We start from the raw sequence: 8,887 nt of genomic DNA, 5'->3' as shown, positions 1-8,887 counted from the left end.
ATTTTTAACTGCACTTCTGCACTCATCTGTCCACCATGGTACCATGTTCTTTCTCCTAGCCCCTGATGTTTTACCTATTACTTCTGCTGACTCATGTATTATGCTTGTAATCATATTGTTTAATTCTTCAACATTGTTACTCGTGTTCGGCATGGCCTCAATTAGTTTACAGCTTGCTTTAAAACTGAACAGTTCCCAATTAGCTTTTCTCGTTTTCCATCTTATAGCCCAATTATCTTCTAAAATGACATTTTGATTTCTTAATTTTGTCCAAATTGGATAATGATCACTGTCCATTGTATTACTGCTTACTTCCCATAAACACGTTCCTGCCAGTTGCTGTGTAACAAAAGTAAGATCAATTGCTGATTCCCTGCCATGAGTAACATCATATCTTGTGGCTCTTCCATCATTTAAACACACTAATCGTTTATCATCCATTATCTCCTCTATGATACCCCCGTTGCTATCTGTTTTTGTACCTCCCCACAATGAGCTATGTGCATTGAAATCCCCGCATATTATTAGTTTAGAGTTTAAACACCTTAGCAACCACATAGCAACACCTTAGCAACCGCCTAGCAACACCTTAGCAACCACCTAGCAACACCTGTATGCTCCTGTATTCTCTTCATTTGCATTCAGCAGAAGAAACTCAAACAGGTTTGGAACAAGTAGAGGATGAGTAAATGACAGAATTGTAATTTGTATGTGAAGTACCACTTTATTGCTTCTGTAAGTAAAGGTAAATTAAATATTATTACTGAAGATATTGCTAAAGAATGGCAGGAAACGTGGAACACAGATAATAAGAGACGACAATTCAAATGAAAAAAAGAAACCCTGTATAGGCCTATGAAGTTGTAGAAATAGAAAAGAAGAGGTCATAATTATGAGGATGAGATTTGGACTTTAAAAGGAAGTAATGTGTTTTAGACAGAGATGTATAAAGTACTAGAGACCCAGACTTAAGTAAAAGTACAAGTACTCTATCAAAAAGTGACTTGAGTAGAAGTTGAACATTTTTTGTACTTAAGTATTGCAAGTAGTTTATTTCAAAATGTACTACTCAAGTACTGAAAGTAAAAGTACAAGTATTGTGTAATGTAGTTATTAAAGAATGCAGTCAAAAGACATCATATTGTTTTGTTTATTTTAAATCTCTTTTTTGGGGGCACGTCATTAAGCAGAACGAAAAGAAACATGACTTACAATACTGTTTTTCTCTCACGCATGAACCACAGATCTGACAGATTATAGCAGCTTTAACACACACCTTTCAAAGTTGTGTGTCACAAAAACAGTCCATAATCCACTCAAAACGCTATTGAAACCCATTTTCGGAGCACAAATTACTGGTTGTAAACGCTGTAAACGAACGTTCTAATTCACTTGATTTTGATTTTATTGTAAAAAAAAGAAAACGTGTATATTACTGTGTTAAATGAAAATCTGAAATATTTTATGGCTTATGGCTATGATTTAGTATTCAAAAATGTTTCATTTTGATTATGTTTTAATTAAATTGGTCTTAAACTTCATATTTTTATAGTATATTTATTCATTCTGGTACTTTTACCATAAACCAACATCTCAACCATTTGGTAGAGGCTGATATTTTAGAAATTATGGGATGTGTTGGGGGAAAATGTATTGATTGTGTTAACTAGCGACATTAGGAGTTAAGAAATGCAATAAATAAAAAAATTCTATTGGTTTTTTTCTTGGTGTGACAGTTAAATGGTTACTTGTAATACAATTGTGTCCTTTAATACAGCAGTAAGATATATGAACTGTACCCTTAATTTGACCCGCTCAAAGAAAACACTCTTTCTGAATGTATCAAACAAAACTCATGCACAGAAGACAGCATGAGCATTTATAGCAAATAAACTAATGTAAATATTCTCCCGCCTGCTTTTTAAACGCTGACAGGCGAGGTCTTACACCCCTTTGATTGGTTATTGTCTTCACCTTATCAACAGAAAGGGCTGCTATCGGCTTTAGAAATGAAAGCGTTGTTCACTGATGGCGGGAAGAACAGCTGCGGTTTCAGTCTATGTATGTATAATACGCGGTTATCACAGGTAATCTATAAAGTTACCTCACAAACAGGCCAGCGGGTCAAATGTCCAAAGTGAGAGAGGCAGAGATGGAGTCTCACAACATTTCTCTGTAGTAGTGAAATAGCGGCTCGTGTTCTGTGCCGCCTTCACTCGCCCTCGCGCCTCCGTCCTTCGCCATAGTATTGCGACACCGCACATAGGAGATAAATGACGTCAGTACGTAATAACCCGTTATGATCTATTACTGAACCGATATCGACCATTTTGTCACCTCTAGTAACAAGTAACGGTGCAGCTCATAAAAAAATCTATCGGAGTAAAAGTATTAAACTCATCGAAAATATGTACTTAAGTAAAAGTGGAAGTAGGAGAAAAAAACAATACTCCAGTAAAGTACAGATACTGCCTTTTAGTACTTAAGTACAGTAGTGAAGTAGTTCTACTTCGTTACTATACATCTCTGGTTTTAGACATGCACGTCATCATGAACTGGATTAAAAAAAATTCTCAAAATTGTCTTAAATGTTTATATTAAAGGTTTGTGAGAGAGAGAGAGAGAGAGAGAGAGAGAGAGAGAGAGATTAGATATAGTGTAAAGTAAAAAACGTGGGAGAAATGTATCAATAAGTCATGACTACAACAGTAAGTGGCAAAAAAAAAGCTAAACAAAAAAGACTTTTATTTTGGCGTGGCGTGTGACGTCATCAGGCGGCGCCGCTTCAGCGCTTAAGGTTTGTGTTTTAAAACATTTACAGATATAAATCGATTTAAAGTTAAAGTTCTAAAGTTTTAGGTTTTTATTCGATGCTAGATCATGTTCCTGCTGTTGGAAATATTATTTTAACCCTTTATACAACTATTGTGCTATTGTGTTAAAACAGGGTTTCAAATGTCTTAAATTCCAAAATCTAAATTTTAGGCCTTAAAAACTCTTTTTTTAATTTACTTAAATATTGTGTTGCAGGTCTTAAATATTTTTAAACAAGTCTTCATTTTCCTTTGTTCATGTTTTGCTACCCAATTTGACCAAAACCCATACAATCACCAACAATCCATCTCAATAAAACTTTCAACTTTTCATTCAAAAAGGTCATTTAACTCTATTTATCATAATGGTTTAATTATTTTCCTCACAATAACATTTGTTTAAACATGCTCCATGTATTTACTGCTGAGGACATCGACCTGGACAGATTGTTGTGCATAATTTAGTTTATTATAGTTTTTAAAACTTTTAAACATTTGTTCATTTTTTTATAATTATTATAAAGAAAGTCTATGTTGGAAAAGGTGTATGGATACAAGTAAAGCTTGCTTGTTTTTACACAATATTTAAAATCTTTTGCTAAGAAATATATAAAATATAGTTTTTTAAATTCATTTATTATTGTATTAATAAATGTTTTAAATTATAATATTTTTTTGATAGGGCAAATAAAAATCTTTTCCATCTGGGCCATTTTAAAAATGCCTTAGCCTTTAGCCTTTATGAATCTTAACTGTAAGTCATAATGGTCTTAAAAATGTCTTAAAGAAATCTTAAATTTAATTTGGTAAAACCTGCAGTAACCCTGGTTTAAAGCATGTCCAAAAACGTGGATGCTACCAATTTTAAATGTGCTGAATGAAATGGACACTTGTAGGGATGGTATACAGTTTAACCCAAAGAATGACCAGTCTGTCAGATGAAGAAGAGCCGGAGTCAGAGATTTAAATAAATAAATAAATTAAGTTTACTGAAGATAGTTTGCAGTTTCATCAGCAGAAGCCAGCTTCAACAACTCGCCATGAGTTCCTCGGCCGCTCTGCTTACAATCACAAATCAATAACAATTATACTCTCACATTAGGTCATTAACTGCATCACGCATATAGGTGTTCTAACCTGATTGGATAAAACACAGATAGTCTAGGAAAATTTCCACGTGGGGTGCGTGCGTACAATTCTGAACAGTATCTCAAGCATAAACGTCAGACATCCACTAGACTGTTTAGAGCTGACTCCAGACCTGTGAAACGGATCCACAATCAAATAGAACACACACACTTAAAGTATAATCTGTTTCTTATCCGAGGCTGAGTGTAGTCTCAGCCGTCTTTATCAAAACTGGTTTAAAACTGGTATAATCTACATTCAGGCAGTTATATCCTTAGCACACAAAGTCTATCTTGAATAAAAAGTAGAATCACCTTAAAAGAATTAACCGTAAAAACAGCAAAATCCCTTAAGACATTTTAGATAGTATTAACTCATAGAAATAACAATGGAGACAGTTGCTTCCGGTCCTCAGCCCTCAGCTCCACTCAAGGTCTCCGTGACCTCTGACCTAGTTTGGTGGCTCCTGAAAAAGTTATAAAGAGACAGGCAAACGCACTGAACATTCTCATGTTAAGCAATGTGTTAACTTACTCATTAGTTAAAATCAATTCAAAGTTAATTACTCATTCAAACAATCAAATAATTATATAAAAATAATGAGAAACAAGATGATGAGGAAAGGATAAACGTTGATTCATGCTGAGATGGATAGGAAGGTATGAGTCCGAATCCTCCACGCTCTACAAAAGTTGTCTTACACGCCCAAACAGGAACTTGAACCCAGGAAAGTCAGACGAAAAGTCTGACGCTCTACCGACTGAGTTATCCAGGATCACTCGGGCATTAGATTAGATTTAAGCGCTTGTGAAGTGTCAGAGTTGCAGCGTGCACTAAAAAGTGGGCTGTACAAAACAGGGGGCGTGACGCCAATGTCACCGTAAGGAAGCCTGCCGTGACCCGGATCTGAAGCTGGGTTGCTGCGGCCACAATGCAGAGTAGTAACCACAATCCGATCACGGCGAGTTACCTGACAGCCGTTGTGGCCCCTGTGCGGCATGTTCCTCCCTCTGATTTGCCCCTTTCGGTTCAGTGAGCGCATGCTGTTGTTTTTCTTCTCCTACCAGCACGTTGCTTTTCCCAAGTAACGCTGGAATTGCAAACATTTGATGACTGTTGCAAGTTTAAAAAGGAAGAGAACGAGCACGTGGTCGGCAGGACTCGAGCCAGCGCGAGAAGACCCCAGTGGATTTCTAATGCACCACCTTAACCACTCGGCCGCAACTACAAGACTGCCTGTGCTCTCTATGTCCTCATGCCTAGTACACGTGTTGTGCATCCAGCTGAAACTTTCAGCAAGCAATAGCTCACTGGCAAAAGCTGCGGCTCCACAAGAAGAGCCTTACACACCCGAACAGGGATTTGAACCCTGGACCCTCAGATTAAAAGTCTGATGCTTTACCGACTGAGCTATCCGGGCTCCACGGCGGGGCCTCGGAAGTAGGCAAGGTTTCGGGTTGTGGTCGGCGCAGACCTTTACGGTGCACAAAAGTTTACCGTGAGGTGGGGTTTAAACTTATGGTTGGTGTAGATGTTGCTAAAACACAACGGGTTACTGTGAGGTTGGGTTTATGGTTGTTGTAGGTGTAGACATGAGTAAAACACAGTAGTTTGGACTCCATGTGATGTGGGAGACATTAAAAAGATCAATGACAACTGCAGAAGGTCTTTCTGTTGTTGTGGCAATAAATGGAGACTTAACCATTGAAACAATTCCTTCCATGCCTTAGAAGCGTGACTCGATCAACGCTTACCTCCACAGCATGCTGGCATCAAAGGTCCCGTTGCTCATATCGAATCCCTAGTCTTCCACACTTTAGGAAACGTAAACATTCAGGACGTGCCATTAGCACAGCCTGCACCAAAAGGAAGCTGGAGATTATGGATGGCATCACAGAGTGCAACGCCAATGCCACCTTGAAAAGCCTGCCGTGACCCGGATTCGAACCAGGGTTGCTGCGGCCACAACGCAGAGTACTAACCACTATACGATCACGGCGAGCCACGGGTCAGCCGCTGGAGCCTCACTCTCTGTCATCCATCCTTGAAAATGGAGGGCCCCCAGGGCAGTCAGCTGGCACACGCTGCGGTTTTATTTTTGTCGCTTTACCCTACCAGCACATCCCTTTTCCCAAGAAACACTGGAGTTGCAAACAATCACAGAAAGTCACAAACTAAATCCTGCGCGCAGCCTGGACGTAGTCAGCAGGATTCAAACCTGCGCGGGGAGACCCCAATGGATTTCTAGTTCATCGCCTTAACCACTCGGCCACGACTACGAAGCTTGACCCTTCCATTGTGCTCTTGCCTGGCGCATTGGTCGTGCTGCCCGATGACATGTAGAGCAAGCAAGAGCTCACCAGCAATAGATGTCGCTTGTAGGGATGGTATGCAGTTTAACCCAAAGAATGACCAGTCTGTCAGACAAAGAAGAGCCGGAGTCAGAGATTTAAATAAATAAATAAATAAAGTTTACTGAAGATGGTTTGCAGTTACATCAGCAGAAGCCAGCTTCAACACTCGCCATGAGTTCCAAGGGCGCTCTGCTTACAATTACAAGTCAATAACAATTATACTCTCACATAAGGTCATTAACTGCGTCACGCATAAAGGTGTTCTAACCTGATTGGATAAAACACAGATAGACTAGGAAAATTTCCACGTGGGGTGCGTGCGTACAATTCTGAACAGTATCTCAAGCATGAACGTCAGACATCCACTAGACTGTTTAGAGCTGACTCCAGATCTGTGAAACGGATCCACAATCAAATAGAACACACACACTTAAAGTATAATCTGTTTCTTATCCGAGGCTGAGTGTAGTCTCAGCCGTCTTTATCAAAACTGGTTAAAAACCGGTATAATCTACATTCAGGCAGTTATATCCTTACCGGCTGACAACACTTTCTCATCACAGCACAGACCTGCGTCCTCTTAAAAAAAACAGATGCAGTCGTCCTCCAGGAAACGGCGTTTCAGAGCTGTGCCATGCCGCTGCTGAGCTGCACCGTGAAAGACCTTGAAGTCATTAGGTGTTACCAAAGCCATGGTCCAAAAGCATGGCCAAAAGCACATTTCGCCTGGGCCTTTTAGAACTGTGCTAGCATCAGTCTTGAAAAGAGCTGTGCATAAAGCAACTCTCCAGAAGCAGATGGAGTGGGGAAAATGTGCCACAAAGGGACAGCCAAAAAGGACTGGGCGACTTGGAAAAAAAACTATCAAATCCCAATCTTGATGAGCCGTACAAGATGTTGCTGTCGATTTATTGAACGTTTCTCTAGGCAACATCAGAGTGTAGGGACTACAAAAAAAAGCTAAATTGCGACTATTCGCTGGACTTGAATTATTTAATATGGGATTAAACACGCAGGCCCGCAACTAAAAGTCGCAAAAGCCACAGTTCCTCTCACAGAGAGAAAAAGCAAAAGCAGCTGGCTGTTCCGTAGTCGGCAGGGTTCGAACCTGCGCGGGGAGACCCCAATGGATTTCAAGTACATCGCCTTAACCTCTCGGCCACGACTACGCATGGTGGCAGCCCGTTGACTTTTTCTGCTGATTGTGGGCAACATTGAACGCAGAACAGTTGGGGCATAAATGGTCTGAGGTTGTAAAAAGCAGCACAAGCATTGCTCACAGTTAACAGGAACACGATGCCGTGACCCGGATTCGAACCGGGGTTGCTGCGGCCACAACGCAGAGTACTGACCACTATACGATCACGGCACACCACTCGCTCACCGATAAGCTCGGCAGCTGCCTGGACATTAAGGGACACTGGTTTTTGACCGGGATTCAAACTGGGATATCTCTGGCCACAACACAGAGTACGGATCACTGTACGGTTGCGGCAAACCACTGTCGCTCACCCGCAGCTGCCTGGTCACTAAGTGACAGGGGCTTGTTTGTGAGATGCAGAGGAGGATTGCAATTACGTATAGGAGGCTTGAAAGAAAAGAGAACAACAACATAAGTGGACGTGCAAAACAACGTAGTCGGCAGGATTCGAACCTGCGCGGGGAAACCCCAATAGATTTCTAGTCCATCGCCTTAACCACTCGGCCACGACTACAGACAACTGCTTTCTCTCTCCTGCTGAGGTGGCAACCAAGCACAGGGTCAACAGGGGTAGAGGAAGGTGCACTAGCTCTTGTGCAACTTATCCGTACAATCTCTAGGAAGCAGGGAAAGCATAGCTCTCTAACACACTCAGCTAACTTCATGGGCACTCTTTCCACACAAGCTGATGATCTGAATTCAGAGCAAAAGCCACAGTTCCTCTCACAGAGAGAAAAAGCTAAAGCAGCTGGCTGTTCCGTAGTCGGCAGGGTTCGAACCTGCACGGGGAGACCCAAATGGATTTCAAGTCCATCGCCTTAACCTCTCGGCCAAGACTACGCATGGTGGCAGCCCGTTGACTTTTTTTGCTGAATGTGGGCAACATTGAACGCAGCACAGTTGGGGCATAAATGGCCTGAGGTTGTAAAAAGTGGCACAAGCATTGCTCGCAGTTAACAGGAACACGCTGCCGTGACCCGGATTCGAACCTGGGTTGCTGCGGCCACAACACAGAGTACTGACCACTATACGATCACGGCACACCGATAAGCTCTGCAGCTACCTGGACACTAAGGGACACTGGTTTGTTTGCGAGATTCAGAGGAGGACGGCATTTCCGTTAGGGGGCAATGAGCAAAATAAGCAAGTAAACTTAGTGGAAATACCAACTTACGTAGTCGGCAGGGTTCGAACCTGCGCGGGGAGACCCCAATGGATTTCGAGTCCATCGCCTTAACCTCTCGGCCACGACTACACCTGGCCTTGCCTGGTCTGCTCTGTTGGCCGGATGTGGGCAACACTAGATACAGCAGAGGTTGGGGTGAGAAATCCAGCCGTGGCCTGAGGTGACGAAAACTCAGCCCAGCATGGCTTTCCGTTAACAGGTACGC

At 41.6% G+C, this 8,887-nt stretch overlaps 6 non-coding genes across 6 annotated transcripts; all 6 read right to left on the bottom strand.

Annotated features, from left to right (window-relative positions):
- Positions 1 to 5,288: 5,288 nt before the first annotated feature.
- trnak-uuu (transfer RNA lysine (anticodon UUU)) lies at positions 5,289 to 5,361 on the bottom strand. Its single transcript has one exon. It is a non-coding gene; the product is annotated as a tRNA-Lys (tRNA).
- A 507-nt stretch (positions 5,362 to 5,868) lies between these two features.
- Positions 5,869 to 5,940, bottom strand: trnah-gug (transfer RNA histidin (anticodon GUG)). Its single transcript has one exon. It is a non-coding gene; the product is annotated as a tRNA-His (tRNA).
- A 1,442-nt stretch (positions 5,941 to 7,382) lies between these two features.
- On the bottom strand, positions 7,383 to 7,464 carry trnas-uga (transfer RNA serine (anticodon UGA)). Its single transcript has one exon. It is a non-coding gene; the product is annotated as a tRNA-Ser (tRNA).
- Positions 7,465 to 7,592: 128 nt separating this feature from the next.
- trnah-gug (transfer RNA histidin (anticodon GUG)) lies at positions 7,593 to 7,664 on the bottom strand. The gene has a single exon. It is a non-coding gene; the product is annotated as a tRNA-His (tRNA).
- A 264-nt stretch (positions 7,665 to 7,928) lies between these two features.
- trnas-aga (transfer RNA serine (anticodon AGA)) lies at positions 7,929 to 8,010 on the bottom strand. Its single transcript has one exon. It is a non-coding gene; the product is annotated as a tRNA-Ser (tRNA).
- Positions 8,011 to 8,669: 659 nt separating this feature from the next.
- trnas-cga (transfer RNA serine (anticodon CGA)) lies at positions 8,670 to 8,751 on the bottom strand. Its single transcript has one exon. It is a non-coding gene; the product is annotated as a tRNA-Ser (tRNA).
- Positions 8,752 to 8,887: the final 136 nt, after the last annotated feature.

This window comes from Danio aesculapii, chromosome 4, assembly GCF_903798145.1.
Source record: "Danio aesculapii chromosome 4, fDanAes4.1, whole genome shotgun sequence".
Taxonomy (NCBI): domain Eukaryota; kingdom Metazoa; phylum Chordata; class Actinopteri; order Cypriniformes; family Danionidae; genus Danio; species Danio aesculapii.
The sequence above is the reverse complement of the archived record's forward strand: the minus strand, read 5'-3'. Positions and strand labels throughout refer to the sequence as shown.